The sequence below is a fragment of the Neodiprion pinetum genome, chromosome 7, assembly GCF_021155775.2.
Source record: "Neodiprion pinetum isolate iyNeoPine1 chromosome 7, iyNeoPine1.2, whole genome shotgun sequence".
In the NCBI taxonomy this organism is placed as follows: Eukaryota; Metazoa; Arthropoda; class Insecta; order Hymenoptera; family Diprionidae; genus Neodiprion; species Neodiprion pinetum.
Window position 1 is genome coordinate 19090721 of NC_060238.1, and position 25324 is coordinate 19116044.

The 25324-nt window shown below is 37.2% G+C and overlaps 1 protein-coding gene and 1 long non-coding RNA gene across 3 annotated transcripts in view; both read left to right on the forward strand.

Annotated features, from left to right (window-relative positions):
- Positions 1-25324, forward strand: part of LOC124223139 (defective proboscis extension response 1) — a 377291-nt gene that overhangs the window by 130943 nt on the left and 221024 nt on the right. The window lies entirely within an intron of this gene.
- Positions 11127-12270, forward strand: LOC138191267 (uncharacterized). The gene is made up of 2 exons (XR_011177649.1): positions 11127-11821; positions 12176-12270. It is a non-coding gene; the product is annotated as an uncharacterized lncRNA (long non-coding RNA).

Consider the following 25324-nt stretch of genomic DNA (forward strand, 5'->3'; position numbering starts at 1 on the left):
TTGAATAATTCAAGCGATTTCCACCGCGCCAAGAGGGGTGGGTAGCGCATATCGCGGGGGCGTTGAAATCTGCGGGTATAAGGTGAGGCCGTCGTCAAAACAGCCCGGGAATCACCCGGAGAGATTATTTCGCACATATTATGTACATGACGTATATTAGGGTGGTCCTTAATAGGGTTGTTTGAGAATTTTCATGCTTCCCGGTGGTTAAACGCTTTCGAATTGATGAAAACGAATTCATCGAAAATTTCAGCTCTCTCCGTCAACTCCAAGATCCAAGTCCGCTCTGCGATCGAAGTATCTTATGGAAGTAACAGGGGGAAAACTTTTTTTGCTCTTTGAAATTTTACAAATCGTTGACGAATCAACCGAAGATAATGGAAAATACATATTTTTTTAGAGAATTGGGAATGTGAATGAATTTATTTTTTTTTCCATTTTTAGGGGTGCATAATGCAGCGCAAGCCAAAATAATGAGGATGTATTTTTTGTTTTTCGTTAAAAATGATAATTTTTCGTGTTATAGGTGATCGAATTTCACTGATTTTAATATATATATATATATATATATATAGATGTATCTTAACATGGGTGACGTCACAATGTTATAGTTTTCAATCTGTTATATTAATGGCAATTTTGATTCAATCGAAAAAATAAAAAATACGTCCAAAATATTTTTTTTCCAATCTACAAGACTATGAAATAAAAAAATTTCATTCAAATTCCCAATTGTGACAAGTTCACAATATCAACCGAGATTCAAATTTTTCTACTATTTTTTTACTAGTGACAAATAATTTTTAATTTTTATTTATTATATAATGAGGTTTTGGAATAATGTACAAGAAATATGCTATATATTTTAAAACACGATTGTTGATTTCGAAGCCATACTTGACGGAATGATAATTTTATATAAATTAAACTTTGAACGTTAATTAACATATGAACACTTTCATTTGCGAGTTTTATGCATCAGAGCTTTTTTGTAGAGCGTTCGATTCTCTACAAAAATATGTATTCACCATTATTGTCGGTATATTCTTCAACGCTTATAAAACTTGAAAGAGCGAATAAAGTTTCTCCCATGTCATTTCCACAAGATACAAGAGTTGATATAGAGAGATCAAATTCTCAGAGAACTTTTCTTCACTCAATTTGAAAGCGTTTAAGCTCCTGGAAGTATAAAACATTCAAAAACAATCCTCTCCTGCAGAGCTCCACTTGAGCCAACTAGTTTGAAAGATAATTGAAAAAATTAGTGTCGGTTTCAAAGAGGAAATTTGTTACTTTCGAATGCATTCCGTTTCATTTTATACCGTCCATTAGTCTAGCCGCAGTGATACAATAGAATCATCACTTTCTGCTGCTCTTACCAGGCAAACCTCCTTAACTGCTATTCGCGTTATAGTTTTGGTCACGCGAAGCTGTTATGCAAAATGAATTACGAATAATGGTGTGTCCGTGTGAGTATATCTACTCCGGTAATTCACTTTGTGAACGGATTACGAATCGCCTGAGGTGTAACCGTAGTTGATGGTCCTGTAGTTTCGGCCACACATTTGTCATTTGCAATTCTCTCCAGGCACCATATTCCGGTGTCATTGTATCGTTAGTCGCGAAATGTTATTAACAGTTCATTTGAACCTTTTTGTATTCCGAAAACGGATTCGAAGTACCGTTTCAGCGGATTTTACTCAATCATCGGTGATTACCTATTCGCCGATTCTTGTGAGGCCTGACAGAATATTCGTTCATGATTTGAGAGTTTCATGAAATAATGTAACGGTCGTTTAATTGTTCACTCACCGAATCGAGATCCAAAACTTGTGACATGTATTATTAGCAGTTAAATAAAACAGACTAAGAAAACATGGTACTGTGGATAGCGTGTCTTTAATTTATATGAGGGACACTGAAGGGTGTATAAATTGTTAACCCGATTCAAATGAAATATGATACCAGAAAAGTAAGAGGAAAATCACTTATTCATCCATTGAACAATCATACAAATATTTTAAGGTACGCTGTTATCTTCAGCAAAAGCTTCTCAATGACTTGGAAGGTGGATAAATCCAAAATGGTGAAATTGAAGATCGATAAAATGTCGATGGATGTCAAGTTCAAACGTGATGGAATTCAGAATTTCAAAATTCAAGATGGCGGATCCAATACGGCGGACTGAAAATATAAAAATTTATCTGATTGGGTTGAAATTTGTTATTGGGGGGGGGGGGGGGGGTTCGGGATCGCTGAGACCGAATCCGAAGTCAGAATTTGAAAATTCAAGATGGCAAATCAAATATGTCCGGCTGAAAATATAAAAATTGATCCTAATCGCTGATATTAGATCTGCCATTTTGAATTGTGAAAATTTCTCAGATATGACGCCATATTTGAAATTAACGATTTCGAGAAACTTCATGTACCCAGTTTCAAGGAATCTGACCGCAAGGAAAAATGTATGCCTCACAGGGTTAAAGAGGGTCGACATACCTCCACAATGTGGGATAGGTTTTCATTCTGGCAACTGTAATACACGAAAGCGATACATATCCGTTAAATTTTTTTCTCCACAAAGAAGCAAATTCGTTTTTACCCTTCGTCATACCTTATTACCGTTCAATTTACCCTTGAAGCGACCTTTACTCGCCCTTTGGCTGTGCCCGTCGGCCGAAACGAACCACACTGGCTGCCTCGCCGCTTCGCAATACCGCAATTATTAACCCCCTTGGAAAGTGCTGGAAAATCCACGCCCCGACTCTTTTGCCCATACAATATAAACCAAGCCATCCATCCTTCCCCATTAGACAAACCAACCCTGGGTACGTAGCACCTTCATCTCTGATTAGAAATCGGCAGAAGAGCGTTTTTAGTGGTTAATTTTTCACCCAAAGTGTACAGCTGTTTCACTGTTTTAGATTCAGTCGATATACTGTATCTTTTTTCAACTGGAACGTGGTCTAACAACGTTAACGTTAATTTACAAAAAATGGTTACAAAAAAATCCTGACGTAGTTTATGAATTTTAAATCGTGTATGAGAAGTGCCTCACTCGTAGCATGAAATTCCTTTCCATTTTCCAGTATCTTTACAGGGTTTTCCATAACAATCGTTAGCATGGGTTTAGAATGGATTTCATTGCATAGATACTCATCTAGAAAAATTATAACGAACCAATCAAAAATCAGATACTGGAAAAATGAGGACCTTTTAGTACCTCTCGTTTCAAATTGTGGTCCAAAGTCGACCTTCTAAGGTGATAAATTAAAATTTCGCCAGTCCATACCTGTCGAACCGTACTACATGGTATTACTAATTCGAAGTAGAAAATTTTTTTTCTCACACTTTGTTTAAACGAGATAGATTCATATGGTACGAGGTATCCCTCGGACCTGAACAAAAAATCCTGCACCTACTACGGGAGAACTTTTAGTTCGATAAAAAGTAACGTTCAGATCTTTTTCCAGGAGAAAAAGCAACCCTAATCTCATTTTTCTGTGGTACTGTACACCACCTGAAAGCAGAAGACTATCTTTATGCAAATATAAAAACATCAGGGCTTGTTATTCATCGGTGAAAAAGGTGTAGCAGTTGGGTTTGACTGATTCAAAATAGACTATAAATTTTGAACATTGTTCTAGTCATGAGGATACTTTTCATGAATCATCTTGGCCTGAAATGAACCTTGAGGTGGACGATGCTTACCCCGTTTTTTTGCCCCTCAATTTATAACTCTATAAACTGGAAAAGTCGCGTAGCGTTAAAGTGACTTAAGAGTGTTGAAAGGTGCCAGGGAAAGATTTGATACGGTCTCTCCTGATAAGCGAGTATTCTCAAAGGTACCACCCGGCTTGCAGCTGGTGCAGGATCTTTAGAAATGCCCGGTAAACTATGTTCCAAAGACCCTCACGTACAACTACGTAGGACTGTACTTTCATCGCTCAATCGAAGCCTTTTGAACATAGTTTCAACGGTGTACTCTAACGGACGTGACTGGGAGGGTTACCAGCAGCCTTCTTCCATGTGACAAGCGGAACTGCTGCTACCTTCTTGCGACACACGTAGTCGTGTCATAGTGACGTGTGTTTTTTACATTCTGATATTAAAGCACTTAGACCATTCGTGTTCAACATTGCCGTCGGTCAATTACAAATTACAAATTACAAATTACAAATATAATTTATCATCGAGGCGATGACGAAATACGTAACGTTACATCTACAACTTGTCATCGGAGACACGTGAAACATAAATTGCGATGCATTTTATAATTGGAACCAAATAGGCGACAAATTACAAATACAATTCTTTACTGTTTTCACCTAAATTACAAAACCCAAATGTAATGTAATGTAAAACAAGTGTAATTACACTCGGGTTTTGTAATTTAGGTGGAATAAAAATCACAAATTGTATTTGTAACTGGTAATTAGAAAATGATGAACAAGAAATTGCACGGATATTTCTTAATTACGAATATAAACTACATTTGCATTTTGTAACTGAGGGGAATTAAAACAAAAATAATGTTTGTAATTTTTTATTGGTGTGAATTTAGGTACAAATGAGACGAAATGAGACGCGATAAAGTACAGATACATTTCCAATTTGAAATTGAGATGAAACGAAATACAATAACATTCCTATCTTGCAATTGTGACAAGATAAAATGCAAATTACTTTTCTATTTGGGCAATTGAGGTGAAATTGTATACAAATTACATAACGTACACATTTGCATACTTCCGTACATAAAATAAAATTTTTTACATTCAATAAATTCAATATATCCTAATTACAAAATACAAATGTAACTTGCATTCGATTTTGTCGGTCTGTCTTTTGTAATTGAGGTCGAAAAAAAAAAAAATTCGAATCACATTCGTAGTTTTGAATCAGGATGAAATGGAATACAATGCGCATAACGGTTGTAATCGAATTGTAGTGGATTACAAATTGTAACCAGGCGGTGCCGAATACTGGTCATTACCGAATAGATCGATCGACTCTTCCGCGAAATCATTAACAGAATTGGGCAGCAGAAATTATTTTCGTCATTTCATTACCCGCAAATTACAATTACTGTGAATAACTGTAATATTTAGTAACTAATTACAATTGCGGGAAATAATTATAAATTTTGATTTACCAATTACAGTTAGTATGAACAATTGTAATTTTATGATTATCAACTACAATTACTCGAAATAATTGTAATTTTTTTGTTGTCAATTAAAATTACTTGAAAAAATTGTAATTTTTTTGCTACTAATTACAATTACTTGGAACAATTGTAATTTTTCTGTTATCCATTACAATTAATGGAAATGATTATGTTTTTTTTTCAAATTTCAATTGTTTTTCATAATTTATATAAACAAATTACCTTTGGAAACGTAATGTCGAATTCTCAACATAATTCCAAATTCCGAAAACATCGGGAACTTCATGGAGCTTACATATTCACATTGACTGGTCAAGCAAATTATTTAAACAAATTAATTTTTCAAAGTAATGTGAAATCCTTGATCAGCTACCCAAAAAACTTTGGTAACCATAGCCCATTCACATATTGACTGTAAAAGACTCGTTCCGATCACACCATTTGAATACTCCAAAAACGGAGTAAATTTATTTGTCTATTTGTTATTATTTCACAGGAATAACGTTAGAGAAAAAAATTCAATTGGACCACATCGTGTGGTTTACAATTGCTCAAAAGAATTTTAATAATGTCTGATTTAATTACAATCACTGAGGATAATTGAAATGATTTCTGATTAAATTCCAATCACTGAAAGTAATTTTGATAAACTTTGATTAAATTCAAATTACTCAATGTAATTTTAATGAAATCCAATTCAATTACAATTACTGGAAATAATTTCGATGGACTCTGAGTCAAATACAATTATCAAAAGTAATTTCACTGAACTCCGATTCAATTATTATTACTGAAAATAATTTTAATGGAATTCGATGTCATTAAAAATTATCCTTAGTGATTTGTAATTGTTAATTTTTTATTACAATTTTGCCCAGCACTGATCATTAACTTCATCTCTCCGAAACGATAAATGATGACAACAGTACATCAGCGAGGGGAAGAAATTTGGTTATAATTGGAGGTACGAATTTCGCGTGGGAAGAGCTCGTTACCTACGAACTAACAGTTTGCGGATACCGTGGGATTCGGGTATAAGTCACTCTAATTAACCGCGATTCCGCATAATTTCAGGCAATTATAAGTACGCCGTAGAAAGTAGCAAAGACGCTTAGTTTCCCTGATGATGCCTGCACTGCGGGGACTCACCGTGAACCCTCATCTTCACCGTTCTCCGTTTCATGGTGCGAGCTGGTTTCGCCTATTAGATGGAACAAGTCATTCGTTCCCCGGTGTGTCGTCGTCATACCCGTCAGCCGAACACCGCCAGGGACGCACAAGGATCGGTTAAACACCCGTCGACCTAATCTCAAGGCACCCAAGCTACGCCGCCGAACGTCAACAAGCGAGAAGGTCATGCGTGTCACGATCACATACAAGCATCGCGGAAGGCGACATGCGGATAAGATTCGTTGGGATCCTGGACCCTGATCGCTATCTGCATCATCCTTACTACTCAGTTTGTCAGTATGGTTATAGTCTCTTTTACGCGTAGGGAAAGGAGTTCTTGAACCAAGAAAATAGATTTTGATGGAGTCCGTTCGCTTCAATCTGGTATCCCTTATTTGTTCCATCAGATACGATGACTTCAATTCAACAATTTAGATTCAGTTAGTTGGTAGAAGTCATGTGGTCAAGTGAATTCCTTGATTCAACAAACGCCTTTCTTGTCGCCATTTAGTGAAAATTTCGATGTGTTTCCGAAATTTAGTCAACTAAATATCATTTGATTCGAATTTTATGTATTTGTTCCTCCGAGTCGCGTGGTCGTTGACAAAAACAATCAGGCAGTTGAAATGAAATATGCACATGGATCTAGCCAACAAAAAATTTACACCAATCGAATGCCATACTTTGTTGATCTAATCGGAGCTTGTTTGGCGTAGCTTGTTCGGTCAGTTGCACTAATTTCTTGACGATGTAAAATAAACACCACGTGCTTCGAAACAAGTAGAGAATATATTGATCGTAAGCGTAAGTATACCAGTACCGTAAACGGCCACCAGGTGGTGAACTTTCTCGCTACGGAAGTAGCTTCAGAGGTAATTATAAAACCGGGTAGTCGGATAGGAGGTCAGATACGGATGCCGTAAGATAATTTTATCGTCGGAACTAATCGAAACTATATACTATAGATAATACTATAGATAAAAAAACCAAAGGTCGAGTATCAAGTTCTACTAAAATTCTGCGAATGAAGTTTTTGTGAAATTGACATAATCGGAAATCGAGAGATATTGAATAAAAACGGGTCACATCACAATGAAACAGTTGATTCTCTTTTAAAATTTCATTCGCATCGATTTGACCTGCTAACCGGGATTCAGGATATGCGTAACCGGAGTAGCGGAAGTTTCAAAAGTTCTTTGAGATGTCTCGACGAATCGTCAAATATCGTCGAAATGGTTCGAGATATTTCTCAGTAATTTAGAATACGCGAATAATGATTAACAAAAAGTTGAAGAATTTTCGTTTCGATAGTCGTAAGCGAAAGAGGTTTGGGAAATTTCATGGATCATATTTCCATCCAAGTCTTGATTTTGCATCCAACTTTTATCACAAATGTGAAGAACCACGGATTCGTGAGAGATAAAACGGGTTTCAAGATGAAAGCAACTTTTTTTTTTTTTTTGAACCGGTGTATTTCCCAATGAAAAATGAAATAATCATTCCGATTTACGACTGCGTCGAAGTAAAATTTGGTGAACAAAATTCTTCACGTTGATGATCAACTAACACGAAACTCTCATCTGACTCACTCGGTTCTTGATCAGTCGAACAGCTTTCACAGTACACGATACAAAATTGTTTTCAAAACTGTTTGAGAAAGAAAATACCATCAATCACAGAAAATGGTTGAAGGTAGAAGAAGCAGTTTTTCCCTTTGATTCCATTCCGCGATAAAACAGCATCGTGCGAAGATTCAATTCTTCAGAACTCTGCGCTGTCATAAGTGAATAGACAAGAGAAAAATATGAAGAATAAATATCAACCCCTCCCATCATCAATCATTTGTTCAACCGCAACTGATCGCATTTCCCGAGCATTTATCGCATGGATGATTATTATCACCGTTGGTGTGATTTTATTATGCAAATGAGCACTTGCAACGGCTGCAGAACGGTCGGATGAAAACTGAATTCAAATGCGAGGTATGAGCAGCAGAGTAAAGAATATAACTTGGATAGATCGAAATTGGTTTATCTCTCTTATTTTCCAGGCCCTCTCGCTTCCATTGGCACGCGAAATTGATAGATAAATTTCCAAGAATAAGTGGGAAATATTTTGTTGGGGTTCTGGGCCATTCCTTTAAGGGAGCTTTCCAGTGTGAAATTTTCAAAAAATCGATTTTTTTTTTTTTGCTTTATCGAATAGTATACACTCTTCCGAACATTCCCTGAAATTTTCATGCCGAAATTCAGATTTTTTCGGTTACTGTACAGCATTTCTTGGAAGAAGGCAACGGAGCGCTACAGCTACCGCGTCGGCCGTTTGCCCGTGCGATCGTTATTTCTATTGTCTCGTTCCTACCTGCACGTACATGAACTTGGCTCGCCAATTGTCGAAAATGTGAATTCGGACTATTGCATAATTTGGCGTTAATTAGCCGTAAATTATTCGCGCGACTTATTTTTTTGTCGCACTCAATTTTCAAAAAAAAGCGGTTGGAGTGCTAAATTCTTGAAAATCAATCAATCACTGTGTGTGGCAACTAGACCCAAAGTACGTATTCTGCGGCAAGCAGATAGTAGAAATCGCTACGCAGTGTGCTGTGTGCACCTTCAATGAAGGTTATGACCCAATTTTAAAAATTTTGGAGACGATGGGATGCACGATAGGGCCGAGCGCCGCAAATTTCGCCGCTAAGTACAAGAATGCGCGCATTACCCAAGCAAACCGCCGGGCGTCCCTGGATAGCAAAGAGGCGAGGACAACTCGTCGGACTGAACAATCCATTGAGCACGATCTTTTCGAAGAAACAGAAGGGATATTGCATGGACCTGGCATCGCTGATTGACCGTAAGTAAACGATTTACCTAAAATTTCCTCACTTGAAACTTTGAACGCGTTTTTCTCGAAACAGCATTTTTCAAAACGGTGTCCAACTTGGAGGGCAGAGTTTTAAAGCTATCGAGTTGAATTTTTTACACAATATTCTTAACGTCATTGTTTATCGTGCTATGGAAGCTTTTTTTTTTTTTTTGACATCTTCCAATTTTTTTGTAAAAAAAATTGCCAAAAAAAATGCTAAAATCGATACTTTTTTTTCAAACCGGCGCCATTTTTGCAAAAAAAAAAAAAAAGAAAAAAGCCTCCATAGCACGAAAGCCAATTATATACCGATCAATAACCTTTTTGTGTTTTTTGTTCCAGATCAAAATTGTGACCCCCAACGTGGACACCACATCCAAGTGCATTTTCTGCAACAATTGGGTCATCATTTTTATAGATATTAATTAATAAATAAATCGATCTTTAAAAAATTGTTTTGTATTCTTCAATACCCAATTAATATACAAAAAAAAAACCAGACCGATTAGACTATTTTTTCTTTAAAAAAAAAAATCGCGAAAAACAGCGATTTTTGGGGTTGTCACACTGGAAAGCTCCCTTAAGGGTTGTGAAACCATCCCTAACTCGTACTTTTACCGAAACCCTCTCCTCGCTCGGGGGCTGCAGGTATTAGTCTCACCAGACTTTGACAGCCAGACGCGCGAGCGTGGTTTACGAATCGTTAATAATCACCTTCTATCCGAACTCTTCGAGGCCTTTTCGGAGCCGGTATTAATCTCGCCGGGAGTTCTTCGCCCGTCGAAGGTTGCCATGTTGACCTTAAGGGGGGGGGGGTTTATACGAGTAGCTGGTTGAAAAAGTGAGCGAGCTTTGGGACGTTGTACCTCGAAAACCGATTATTCTTTTTGATCGAGACTTGGTTTATTCAAAAGCGGATGGATCGAGGTTCGTTTACACATTTTTATTGGACAGGGTTAAAATCCCGAATTTGAAAAGTTCCGAAAGTGCTGAAATCCGGATTTGTTGGTGGCGAAAGTTCGAGGTAAGAAATCAAACTTTCACGAAACATCGAAGTTTCGAATGGCCCGAAACCCGACGATCAAAGTTTCGAAAGTGCAAAGTGCCGAATGGGCAAAATTCCGGAAGGAAAAAATGCAGAAAGGGTCCAACTCCGACAGGTCAAAGTTCCGAAAGTGCGAAATGGAGAAAATTAAAAACCTGAATCAGCGAAATTCCGAATGACCGAAGATTTTTACAGCTGTGAATTTCTGGCTTGGTGAAATTTCACCACTTTGATTTTTCTTTGTTTCGGATTTTCGATATTTTTACGACCTGAATCCTGGTCATTCTAATTTTCGATTTTTCTCATTCTTTACACCGACCCGTTGAGTAAACTACGCTGTGTAAGAATATTTTTATTTTTCGAATTTTATTGTATCGAAACTTTATTCATAGGAACTTTGCTCCATCGTAACTCGAATTTTTTGAATCTTGAACATTTCGGAACTTTGAGCCGTCAGGTTTTTGACCATTCGAAACTTTGTTATTTCGTGAAAGTTTGATTTCTTTACTTCAAGTTTCGCCGTCAAATATTTCGGACTTCGGCACTTTCGGAACTTTAACCCGGCCCCGTTTTTATTCACGATCGATTCTTATGGTGCATTATTATTGTTAATAACGTCAACCATTTCGATCTACGAGATATTCTGTGGTGCTTAAGATATCTAAGAAACGACTTTACCGATCTACTTTAGATGTGGAGTCAGTGATCCGATTTTCTTTTCAACAAAATGGCCACCGTTAGAAGAAAAAAATCGATTTTTCATCCAAGATTCACGAGTTTATTATTCAATTAAGAACAAATTATGAAGATCCGAGGAAAAATGAGATCGTAGCAAAGATGATAAACTATCAAATATTTCTAGTTAAGGGAGCTTTCCAGTGTGAAATTTTCAAAAAATCGATTTTTTTTTTTTTGCTTTATCGAATAGTATACACTCTTCCGAATATTCCCTGAAATTTTCATGCCGAAATTCAGATTATTTCGGTTACTGTACAGCATTTTTTGGAATAAGGCAAGGGAGCGCTACAGCTGCCGCGTCGGCCGTCTGCCCGTGCGACTGTTATTTCTATTGTCTCGTTCCTACCTGCACGTACATGAACTTGGCTCGCCAATTGTCGAAAATGTGAATTCGGACTATTGCATAATTTGCCGTTAATTAGCCGTAAATTAGTCGCGCGACTTATTTTTTTGTCGCACTCAATTTTCAAAAAAAAAGCGGATGGCGTGCTAAATTCTTGAAAATCAATCAATCACTGTGTGTGGCAACTAGCCCCAAAGCACGTATTCTGCGGCAAGCAGATAGTAGAAATCGCTACGCAGTGTGCTGTGTGCACCTTCAATGAAGGTTACGACCCAATTTTAAAAATTTTGAAGACGATGGGATGCACGATAGGGCCGAGCGCCGCACATTTCGCCGCTAAGTACAAGAATGCGCGCATCATCCAAGCAAACCGCCAGGCGTCCCTGGATAGCAAAGAGGCGAGGACAGCTCGTCGGACTGAACAATCCATTGAGCACGATCTTTTCGAAGAAGCAGAAGGGATATTGTACGGACCTGGCATCGCTGATTGACCGTAAGTAAACGATTTACCTAAAATTTCCTCACTTGAAACTTTGAACGCGTTTTTCTCGAAACAGCATTTTTCAAAACGGTGTCCAACTTGGAGGGCAGAGTTTTAAAGCTATCGAGTTGAATTTTTTACACAATATTCTTAACGTCATTGTTTATCGTGCTATGGAAGCTTTTTTTTTTTTTTTGACATCTTCCTATTTTTTTGTAAAAAAAACTGCCAAAAAAAATGCTAAAATCGATACTTTTTGTTCAAACCGGCGCCATTTTTGCAAAAAAAAAAAAAAAGAAAAAAGCCTCCATAGCACGAAAGCCAATTATATACCGATCAATAATCTTTTTGTGTTTTTTGTTTCAGATCAAAATTGTGACCCCCAACGTGGACACCACATCCAAGTGCATTTTCTGCAACAATTGTTTCATCATTTTTATAGATATTAATTAATAAATAAATCGATCTTTAAAAAATTGTTTTGTATTCTTCAATACCCAATTAATATACAAAAAAAAAACCAGACCGATTAGATTATTTTTTCTTTAAAAAAAAAAATCGCGAAAAACAGCGATTTTTCGGGCTGTCACACTGGAAAGCTCCCTTAATAGGTTGACCCGTTTTTTGAAATATATGAAGTCAGTTAGCGAAATGGTTGACGTTATTATCAATTTCAGACAGTTAATATCAGTATAACAATGCTGCCTATGAAATATAGATTACAATATAGAAAAAAAGTGTAAATAAAGCTCGATTCACACGATTTTTGACAAAACGAACCACAATTCAATTGAATAATTAGTTGTCGAGATTTAATCTCTAAAAATTCACCCTCGTTACAGCCACCTGCTCGTATTGTTTATTCGTTTACAGAGTTGAAAAGGCCTTCGAGGGAAGCCGTATGCTACTGCTAATCCTGTTAGACCAGAATTAGTTTTTCTTCTATTCCGTTTCATCTCTTTGCTCCCCCTTCATCTTCAGTATAATCATCAGTATTATAAATAAGGAAATTAATTCAGTTTATCGGGAACGAAAATTAGCATTGGCTCAAGTTGAATTATATGGCAAATTACGGCTTGACAGTTGAATAGAACGGTAAATTTAATCCTGTCTCGCGCTTTTTCAATTTATTCTCATTAGGAGGATTTCGCATTTGGCTCATATTTTGGAGTATAAATAGGCGTAATAATCCGACTGCGAAAAATTGATATCTCTATACGGGGCATTCCACGTCAATTAGATTAGGGTTTCACCGTCACCTTCTTGGATTTGGTCCGCGATTTTTTATATCGTTATTTCAACTTTGAAAATCATCACAGATTTCTTTCAGATTTTTACAACCCCCCTGACACATCTAGTGCTTTTCAATTGATGATATTTTGCCAGTAATTGTGACATTTTTGTAAATTATTTTAAAAACTTCATGAATTCTGTAGCCAAAATCAAAAATATCCCAACCAAAATCAAAGTGGGCAGGTGAAACGGTAATTTTTTATTAATTTTCAACCAATCGATAATATTTTATTCAGTAATTTTGATTTTTCTCTTGCATTTTTCCTGATACAACAACTATTACGAAATTTCAATCAAAATTCAAAATCGAGATGACTGACAAAAAAAAAAAATTATTTAGAACGTGAAATTTTTCTACCGATCTTAATAAAAATTTTGAGGTAATTTTTATATTAATTGTAAGAAAGATATATCGAACCCTGAAGATTAGAATAAACAAAAAAAGATGCCAAACAGAAAAAAAAAAATAAACAAAATGAATACAGGTAAAATCATACAAAAATTACAAATTAATATAACCGTACTGTAAAATTATAAACATTAATTCATATGAAAACGTGCCTAAAGTAAATTAATAAGAAACAAATGAGCGTAGAGACGAGTATTAAAAATTTCCAAGCTTTGGGAAGAGAGGGAAAAGAGAGTGAGAGAAAGAAAATGATCCTTTAGGAATTTATTGGAAAGGGATTCGTAATTTCGAACCCTCACGATTAGGCCCAGTGAGTTATTAAGGATGGGTAAAGCCGGTCCAGGAAAAGGAAGCACTCCGTGTCTAGTGGCAAGGCGAGGTATCAATCTTTGAAAGATAAATGCGTTCGCGGTCTAAATCGATATGGGATAGTGACTGATGAAATAGTTGTTTCAACATTTTTCGAACAATTGGCTACCATGCGGTTTTAATGCAGCTGTATGTGCGTAGGAAAGTCGATGACGAGTCACTTTTATCGGCGAAGCTTTATTACATTCTCGGGAAAATTTGTTGAATTGAAAAATCGATTTGGTAAAAAAGTCGTGGCAATAATGGCTGCGGCAAGGTCGACTCAAATGCATTTTCAAGTCTCTGAAATGTCTGACGCAATCCCATCCCGCAAAATCTGGAGTTTTTACGAAAAAATTCCAAGCTTTTTTGAAACATTTCGAAGTACTGGGCTTAGGGGAAAGAACAAAAAGGTAACAGTTTTTTTCTTACACCTGCGCAGTTAGCGCTAATATCAAAAATTAGACGCCGAAAATTCGACAGAAAAAACAATCAAGCTGCGACAGAGCTATGACAGAATATTTTCTACGAGCTTTTACTTTTCACGTCGTTGTGACGTTGTTCATGAATGGAAAAAACATTGCTTCCAGGTTCAACGTATTTCTAGTGTTCGCGGGAAATGAAGACTCTGATGTTTTTTTATACGTAGTACGTTTTTACTAATTCCATCCAACGGCGACACGTTTACGATTTATTATCACAGAGTTTCGTTCAGAAATTAATTAATCTAGTTTTTTTCCAGTCCATCTATATACTATGCTTAAGTTACTCCCAAGACGAAATTTCGGACCTCATTCGGACCTCAAGAAGATGTCGATGTTTTCTAGGCTTGTATATCAGGCCTTCGGAGATCGGGAAATCACGAGTAAAAAAAAAAAAACTAAATTCGAACATCAAAACTGCGCAAAAAGTCCCGATTGCGATGTTTGAGGCTCTAATGAGAACCAAAATTGGAACTCATTTAATCCTCCGAAGCCTCAGTTGCGATATTCTTGGTTTGAACTTCAACACAGATTCGAGGTTCTACTAAATTGCGACCAAGATGTGAGAATCTGGACGATGTCAATCAGACCTAATTTTGAGTGGTTGTAGCTAAACTACAAAGGAACAGAGGTTCAATGGAGTTCCAAAAAATTTCACTCGAGAGCTGTCCTCTGCCTGACTTGAAAATGCACGAAACTTTGTGGAGTATCCGTTTCGTCGTGAAGAGAAAAACATAATAGCGGATCGATCAGAAGTCAGACTTTAGTTTTCTGGACTCTGGGCACGGAGCGTGTCTCTTCATTTGCGCACCGCCAGTGGCGCCACCGTCGGTGTGTCAAGCGGTTCTCAACTGCGCTTATATTTTCCCCGAAACACGCGCGGCCTCGAAAAGGTCAGAATCCACCTTCTTAGGTGTATATGAAGCAACGTCAGGTGGCGTCCAGTCAACCTTTGGCTTTTGAGGCACACAGAAACCCGGGGAAACGATCTAAACGTCAAGCGGCACAGCTTGACGTAGGATGTCTAACAATAAGGAAACCTCCCGTCAAATTGAACCCGCTCTAGTTCTCTCTCTCTCTCTCTCTCTCTCTGTCTGTCTTACATATTACCCGCCATTCACGGCAGCCACTTTCGACTACGAGTCTTGGCAAAAATTTATATTAAATCCAAAGTAGAGAATGTATAAAAGAAGAAGGCTATGGCGCTTCTTTATCCGTTGGTCAATTTCCATGCGATGCTTTGTACTCCGCTGCACCGCTGCTGGAGTATGACAAACAAGTAATTGGGTGATGTAACAGAGGTTGAAACAAGGACAACGTTGTTACGAGCTTATAATTTTGATCAAATTCTACTTGTGGAATGCCATCGCTGGGGCGATCTTCCTCTTCCGTCAGGGAGACGGTGCTGTTTATTGAAATCTTGATATTTGCACGTTAATGTTCTAAGAATGCCAGCATAATGAACCGAGAAAATATAATTATTTGTATAAACGCACGGTTAGTTCAAATTGCTTGCCGAATCGGATACGAAACTTATTGTTCAGGTTCAAGACGAATGTACAATAGACGCGAGGTTGATAATTCTGATATTACTTTGCATACTGGCGGCATGTAAATGAAATTTGGGAGCTTTTTCAATTGACAGGGAATTTAAACCGTGTGGAAAATAATTTGAGTTTGGGAAGAGGTTGAAATTTCGAACTTGAAGAATTCCGAAAGCATGAAATTCTGTAATTTTTGCTGGTGAAACTTGAAGCGAAGAAATAAAACTTTGCTGAAAGATCAAAGTGTCGAATGGTCGAAAACACGACGCTCAAAGTTCCGAAAGTGCGAAAATGTGAAAATTTAGAAATCTGAAACCTCGAAATTCCGAATGATCGAAAATTTTCACATCTGTGAATTTCTGGTTTGGGTTTCACTCTATCGAAACTTAACTTTTCGAAACTTTGCTTTATCGTAACTTGAATTTTCGGAATTTTGCATTTCGGAAGTTTGAACCGTCGGGTTTCCGACTATTCGAAACTTTGTTGTTTCGTAAAAGTTGGATTTCTTTACTTCAAGTTTCGCCACCAAATAATTCGGAATTTCAGTCCTGCGCCTAGAGTTTCATGACCTACCAACTACCTCCACTGGATGTAAAAATGAGAGAATCTGATAATGCAATAAGTCAACTATCAAGTACGAACGATCCTTGATAGGGTTGTAAATAGGCGACGGACCGAGTCTCGGTGAACAGGATCAGGAAGTCGTAGATGAGCTGATCCCCGAACAGCGATGTAGGAAATCAGGGAAACGGAATCAATCTGGCAATCCGCCAGGTACTCGGATATCAAAGCTGATCTGTAAGCCGAGTGTTTACGCGGGTATAAAAGCTGAATAAGCTTCGATACCGAGAGGTATTCATTATCTCGCGGGGATGATTAATCCTCCGTGCGTCGAGTGAATATACGTACAAACGGTGTGTACGTGGGTGTAATTACTCCAGTTAGATCGCATACAGATCGATCATTAGTAACTAGAAACGTGATTCGTTTATTTCGGAATGCTAGAATATTCCACTAATTAGCAGCAATATTAAAGTTACATTTTCGATCGCAAAAATAAAACTTCGATATATCACGGTGACGCAGAAATGCAAAAAGAGTTTTGCCGAACAGCATCCGATTGCATTTTGTAATTATTCACGTTCAAATTAATATTAAAAATAATTTGTATGCGTAGACAAAGTCAATGGGAGATACGATGCCAAATCAATTACAAATCAACAAAGTGAATTTTAATCGGAACAAAATGAATTATTACGGCTTCTGTAAATTGTAATTAAAATACTTAACGAAACTGAAAAATACTTTTACAATTATACAAGCACGTCGATAATACTGAAACGAAATCACTTTCGTGATTCGTAATTGAAACGAAGTCAAATCACTTTTGTAATGTGTCGCCATTGTAAGAAATGAGATTTTCTTTCACAATATCACTAACGGAACAGAATTACAATATAATTTCGTAATTGTGAAATAACATCGGTGATAATAAAGTGATATCGATTACAGATTGCGAAATTGATTCCAAGTCGGTATGATAATAATTGATAATTCGATAACATAAATCGATATTGCATTGCATCGTTGATGGAAGTAAAAAACGAAAACCGACTTTGAGGTAAAATAATCGAGTCGGTCGATCAATCGTGTTTGAAAAATAATCGATTATACTCGATTAATCGGGAAAAAAATAATCGGTTTAATTGAAAATCGACCATTTTTGGTTATTGTCAAGAAACGAGGGCAAAACATCTTCCGGGCTATTTTCATCCCTCGGAAATTTGCAATTGAATTTACGTGTGATAATTGAGGCAGAGAGGTAGAGAATAATGGGTGAAAGAATTCTTATATTGGATATTGAGCAGGTACTTTATTTGAAGGGGAGTCGTGTTTTTATAGTTTACGATCGATTTTTCTCTCAGATTTAATTTCTACCAAGTTTTGGCCGGGAATACTGAAAGCTACCGACTTGGCAGTTTGCAATTTGTGCAAAAAAGCTTCGTTGGATGTTCAAATTTTGCTAAAACTTGGTGTTGATTGAACGACGTTCACTCGGCGTTATTTTTTTTTTTTTTAAATAAACTCTATAAATTCGGTGTTCATTTTTCCTGTTTCTCAAGAATTAAATCATCATATCCTTAATCGATGTATTTGCTCGTTGTTAAAAGATTTTGCTACTATTCAAACCTATTACTCCAACAATTGGAACATACTGTTCCAATTACGAAAATTGTTTTTCAGTTATTACGTTATCATTGTTTTATTGACCGATAGAGTAATATAATTTTTTAGCCTTAAATCGGTGAAAATCGACTGGAAGAAACAGATTTGCAAAAGTTATTTTCATCTATCCGTCTTTAGGATCTTTACGAAGACGAACGGATAAACGCGTGTTACGATAGATTGGATTTGTCGAAAGGGCGATGCGGTTTTATACTCGCCTATTTGAGAGCTGCCTGGCTCTTGCGCATCGATACGTAGACTCAGAGCCTTATTGAATCTGAGTAATAAATTGGAACAAATCATCGTAAAGCTCTGCGGCAACTCTCCATACTCAATGTCTCAGACCGTATGGAGAACCGACGTTACATCGCAAACAAGCCGGAATAAAGTCGCAGCTTGGAACTTATTTTTATAGCGGGTAGAAAACCTGGTCGTATTTTTCTCCGACAATTTGAAGAAAAAAATATCCCGATTACGATTTTTTTTTTATCCGAATTATACTCGACTCGAGACATTTTTTAGAAAAGAATTTTCTCAGAGTTATGTTTTTCAATTGTCGTGAATCTTTCCATTAAAAACCTTGGTTAAAAACAACTTCAGGACTTGAAGTACTTTTTGATTATAATTTGTTTTCGTCATCCGTTGAATTTGTTTTTTGCCAACGCAATGTCGTCCGGTTGAGATTGAAAATAATTTACGTAAAATTTAAATCTTTCAATGCTATTTTGTAAGATGAATTAAAATTTCTGGAAAACTCAAGATAAGATACTCGTATATTGATTTATGGGTGTTTTTCAACGTGAAAAATAACTTTTGCTGAAACTTAATTTTACGCTTTGAAGTTCTCACCGTACTAGTTTTGTCTTCGTCAGTAAGAAATATCAAATGAGTCAGGAACGTGGAACAAAAAGATTTGAGAAACGAAATTGTGAAGATTAGAAAATGATTGTATAATTGTTGTAACTGAAAAAGTTATCATTTGATTGTACTTCACGCTGTATAAATTATGTGCTACATCAAGCAGTGAAAAAATAGGTGCCTGGAGCCCTTCCTAATAACTGGTTAATCTTACTTCTCTTGCGAGAAAGCATTTTCAACGTGTGCTAATTCAACAAAAAATTTTGTAGATTTGCAATCAAACGTTGTGTTTTCACGAGAAAATTTTCTACAAAATTCGTCTATAAATTGATTTTTTTAAAAAGGCAAAAAGTTTTCTCCGATCGCAAGATGAGTTTCGTGTCAAAACCAGTCTGTAACTCGTCGTGACGTGTTTCAACGTGACTTTTATAGCTTGTGGTGCAAACGTGATTCATGACTTTGATCGAGTTTAATTTACTCCGAGCAGCGTTGAAAGGCATATCACTTCAAAGAAACCGTTCTCTGAATCTTAGTCATTTTTAACATAAAATATTTACACAACCCGTCGGAAGGTTTAACGAAGGAAAATTTTTTCCATCTTATTCATTAGTTTTCCTCACAGTTCGTAGAATCTAACGTAACGTTTTTACCAGGCTGGTTTATTAGATTACTTCCCGGAAACACAGCAAACGTCAAATTTGTTGAACGAAACCCTGAAGTCACACTTTCCACGAGTCTAATACACCCTCCTGAACACAAAGGTTTACCCCATGAAAGATAATAAGTGCATGGTGACACGTGCTCACGCATCGAGTTCCGCAGGGGAGAGAAAAGCTTGTTTGTTTATTGCCGTTATTAATTCCGCCCGAGCCTTCGCCGTTCTTTCTTTCTTTCGGCCTGTTTCCTTGCCGTTCAGTTCGCCCACGCCTTTCCGGAATTTTTTCCTCGTCGACGTCGCAGTCCCTGGACAAATCGCTACGTGGTTCAATTTTTCACCCCCACGACTGTAAGTCGCAGCGTAGGGAATAAAACACGAATTGAATGGTTGAAGGTACCGCCTCGTTAGAGACGGAGCGAAAATAACTAAGAGGGTGCAATATTCATTCTGTACCGACCGAGTCGAATGTCAATTATTTTAACGATGAATAATATCTGAGCAGACTTATACTCATCACTAACCCTGAAATGCCATAGATACGGCGATTCTACATGCAAAATATCGAACAAGAAATATCAAGAGAAAATCTTTTGTTTCGCGTGCAATAATGAAGCCAGAAAATTCATTACTGTAATTGAATCACCGCTCATTGCAGAAATACAACTTCTGGATTTATTTCAGCATGAAAGAAAAAATATCTGACGAGTATTTTTTCCAGGCATAGTTAGAATTGTATAGAACGAAGCATATAGATTTTCGTAGGCTCTGATTAATATTCAAAGTAAGGGACATTTTACTCGGCCGGTAAAGTGGGCATGATGGTTCGTTTTTATTGACCGAGTTGAGTGATTTTATTTTTCGTTACTATTAGTAAACTATAATAAATGGAATTTGTTCAGATTTCAGTGGGATGTTGGTTCTTTATAGAAGAATTCAGAATATTCATTGATTACCAAATAAAATTGTCGAAAAAATTTATGATTTTCTGCCATGTTTTATTATTTTCGCAATTCTCAGATTTTCGGGGCAATAAATTCGATGAGTGAAGGACGTCATCCAATACGAGAAACAACGAGCTGTTGTAAGAATATTTTGTTACGACATCCGGGCCGAAAAAAGTAAACTGTAATTCACTATAATAACGAAAAAAAAGAATCAGTCGGCTCGGTCGATAAAAAGGACTGCCACATGTCCAATACCGGCAAAAGATCTCGCGAGCTCGCGTTGCGCAAATTTTATACGTAATCGCGTTGCGGACTTTGTTCATCCCGTTAACGAATATGCGGCTAAGCAAAGGGACGCCAACGGCTGGAATCGTTGCTGCAACGATCGAGGAGAAACCGATGTGTGAATAAAAACGTGGTTAAGTGGACCGAGTTTCCCGAAGTTGGCCACTGTCAGCACGTTGTGCCGGTTTCTCGCTCGTGGACAATCAATTGAAATTACGGTAGCTGGTACTGAAACACCGACTGAAGCAGACCGCGAAAGGTACCTACTGAAGAGAAAATGAGAGAGGAAAAACTCGACGTCGACTAATCGGCCTCGTTCGTCCAGCACCGAGCTAAACGCACCATTTACTTATTATTTCCCTTTTTGTCCTCAGCTCGGTACCTCCGAGCCTTTTCCCCGATCCTGCGGGCTCCAGACCGTCGAATTAGCGAAATCCGGTCCCTGTGAATTCTTTTTTCTGAATTCTCTGTTTTGTTTTGTCACGTGAATAAAATTCCCTCATTTCACCTGGTTACTTTTATTTTTAGAAAAGAATATAGCTTTCTCAACAAAAGTGGTCACAAGAACACTTAATTTGATTACATGTGAAGCAGAAAGGAATTAATGAAATATACAGTACACAGTCAGTGAAGTTACAATGTTATTGGCCGTACCGTCTAACTATACTAGTCTAACTCTGTTACTATCGAGATGTATTTTTGAGTACTCGAAGATCATCGACAATTAATCTCAACGAATTCACTCTGCGTTGTCTCCTTATTATCGATGTGCTTCGTTTCTCACCTCCCATGACTTCGTGATGAATACGTAGAGTTCTAGAATCGAAAATGAGATAGATTGACAACTGAGACGGGTTGGAAAATTGTATTTTGGATATGGACGAGAAGAAACCTCAAGAGTGATTCAAAAATAACATTCTGGATGAAACAATTGTGTTCAATTGCTCAAAATCTCTATTTACAAGGATTATCAAAGTGAAGTGGAGTGAAGTATACTCAAAACCATTTTAAAAATACCGAGGTCCATACTTGGCATAAATCAAACTTATGTAAAAGACGTGAAATAAATTTAACAATGTTGCACGAAACGGAAATTCTTTATCAAATAACGTCAGTTAGTTAGTTTAAATTTTGAGAAAGATCATGAGTGAAACACATTTCGAACTTCAGTTTTATTGAAATCTGACATTTGCAAAAGTTCAGTGTTTCCACACTAAGCAGCTCAACTTTTCTCGGTTCTGTGGCATCCTTGAAGTTTTGTGGAATACTTTGAAATATCGCGAATCTCTCTAAATTTTTATCAAGTTCCTGGAAGTTTGACGATTTGTAAATGAAACGACGAAATCTCGTATTAAAATTCTGCGTAATTTTTGAGATCTTAGAAAATCTTTTTTCTCTTATGTTAAATTTTTTGAAATCTGATACAGGGTAGGTGTTCCTAAATATATCCTATGAAGAGTCTTGACGTGAATGAAACCTGAAGATTCGTCAAGTTTCACGAAGAACCTTAAAATTTGCATCTAATCACATAAAAATTGATCGATTTTTTTTCTTCGAGTTTTTACATAATGTGTTGAAATCTTCATAGTCCCGAAGTCTGTTGTAAAAAAAACAGAATTCAAGAAACGTCTTATGGTATAGTTACAGTCTGCGAAGAGAAGAGAATGTGATACCTCTGAGAGTTTAATCGCCTGTCTAGCTCAAATAAAGATTCACAGAAGGTCATATTAGAACAAGTAATATTTATTAATTAATGAATATCAAGCTCTTAAATATCTTCACATTACGCGTCTTCCTTACGTACTGAGGCCGGTTGGCATCAGGCATAGAAGCTTGATTATCCAGAGAAGATGTCTCATACACATACCTATGTGTCTAACTTGTCAATCGGACCTTGGTCTAACTATTTTTTAATTCAGGTTACAACAAGACCGGACATTACGGAGACGAATCTGCACCTAATCCCTTTGTTAAAGTAAACTAATCACTGTTCAAGCGCAGTGCAGCAAGGCTTAGGGTTTCGCCGGAGGAAGCGGTAACTTTTTGCAATAAAATCCCTGGGAGGTTAGGAAGGACAGATTCTCGACTAGGCGCCGTCATTTCCCGACCGGATGAATTTTTTTTAATCCCGGTTTTTTCCCGCTCACCTCCCTCCTTATTTTTTGCTGCATCCTGCGTATATACGATCTCCGGACCAACCGAATACCATATTCAACTTCCTTGATGCGATCGCATTGTTCAGCATAATCCCGGGTGTAGCGTAGCTGCGGGTACGTGTACGTAGTTACCCACTCTGTATATATGTCACGCACTTCCCTCGGCAATGCTGCCAACCTCTTGCAGCCCGACTAGGTCCTTTGTCAGCTAGACGGGGATTCCCCTGCGTCCCTCTCAGCGCTCTCGACACACCGTCCGACACGCGATTGTCATTTGTTGGTACGGCTGTCCTGATTTCGCTCACTCTCACTCTCGCTTTCCCCCTCCGAGCCTATTGTCTTCTCCAACAAATTCACGCGTATCTCTGTCTCTCTATGTTTGCGTGTACGATACATCCACGCGACAAAAGTAAATGTGTACCCACTGTACAGGGTGTCTCATAAGTCACGGATAGAAGGCAACTCGTTGCGGTGTTCTATTTGAAAAATATGGACAGTGAAGCTTAATCAAATTCGAATCCTGTATCGCGCAAAATTGAGCATATGAATCAAAAAAAAAAAGCTAAAGTCGACTTGAGTCATTTTTTCAAATACGCTCATCTCGGTCTTGTATATAATCTTAGCTGTATATCCTGTGAATTTTGGATATTGCCGTCAACTTTTAATGCTGCAGTAACTGTAACAAGCGGCGCACGGACTGTGCCGAATACCGACAGAGTTGAATTTTTACTTGCCTTTTTCCTGTCAAAACTTTAGTCGACTTAAGACATCATTTGACCCATAGGCTCAATTGATCTCTGAACAAAGCTGATTCAGTTGCCTATTTAACAGTTTGTAGGGCACAGGTTTTTTTTTCACGTTTGATTGACTCGATATTTGAAAATCGGTGGCTTTGGAAGTCGCTGATCACGAATCTAAACTCAGAATTTGGCAATACAAAATGGTGGATCCAATATGACTGCCGGTAATACGAGAAGTTATTTCATTGATATGAAACTTGGTACCCGATAATCCGTAAGGTAACTCATCACGAATCTAGACTGAAGATTTGAAAATTCAAAATGGCAGATCCAATATGGCGGACGAAAATATAAGAAGTTACATGATTTGGATGAAACTTCGTACCCGGCTGTTTGTGTGGTTACTAATTACGAATCGAAACTCGAAACTCGGGAATTTAGAATGGTTTACTTTTTTTTCCTGCTGTTGTTAATCTTTTGATTTCGACTTGAGGCACTTAGTCAGCGCTCTCGGATTGCCGCATTAGTGCTTCGATGGTACAATATTCGTGATAATATAGAGTCTTACTTATATTTACTACTACCACGCGTTGTCTATTCATGAGTTACAGGACTTACCGGACACCTTGTATACACTCATATCAAAGTACTTGCGGTTGCTCCATTTCCGGAACAAAAGATTTGATCGTGACACAAATGGGGCGAGACGGAGAGGAAATCGTGATTGATATTCCAGTCATAACCTTTATTAGAGTCCATTTGGACTGTCAGGATACGTTTTGATTCGCCTACCTTAGAGACGAAGTGGAAAACAGAACCAAACGAACGATCCTCCGAAGATTATAAGCGTCTATAATGCTTAAACTTTTCCAAAACATATTACGTGAGTTTAGTCTTTTACGTATAACCTCTCGTCGTATATTGGGGTGAGTTCAGGAAGGATTTTACAACTTCCTCGATTCAAGAATAGTCTACAATATTATTGTAAAACGCTTTGCTGTGATATGTTTCAAAGATGTCTCCTACAAATACTGACGAAAGTTAAACAAAAGATACACTCTCAATAGTATACACATGAATGGATATTATAATCACCATTTTCAAAAATTGTCTCTGAAACTTTTTTTTTTTTTTTTTTGTTCACAGTTTGTTTTGGTGCATTTTTTATGTCCGATATTATGTGTCATTATATTATGCTTACTTTGATCGCATTGTTATTTCAAGAATTTCCTTCTTTGAATCGAGATAAAATAGATATCTGATGCATCTTTTGTTCACATGATAAAGATCAAAAATTTATTGGGGGTACAGTCCAGTGAAAAAGTGTTCAAATAGTATAAACAAGGAACACAGGCTTCTACTTAAATTACATTTTCGTTTTATTGGAGGGTTGAATAAAAATTGAACTTCAAGTGATTTGTAGATAACTCATCGAATGTCACTGTAACCTGTGATTCGATGAAATTGGATACGTGTCACCCATGTTTTTTTCGTTAAAAAAGAAAGCAGAACAATATTATGTGTAAACAGTGGTTGATAACTGAGTTTTTCCCGCACAAATCCATTAGTAGG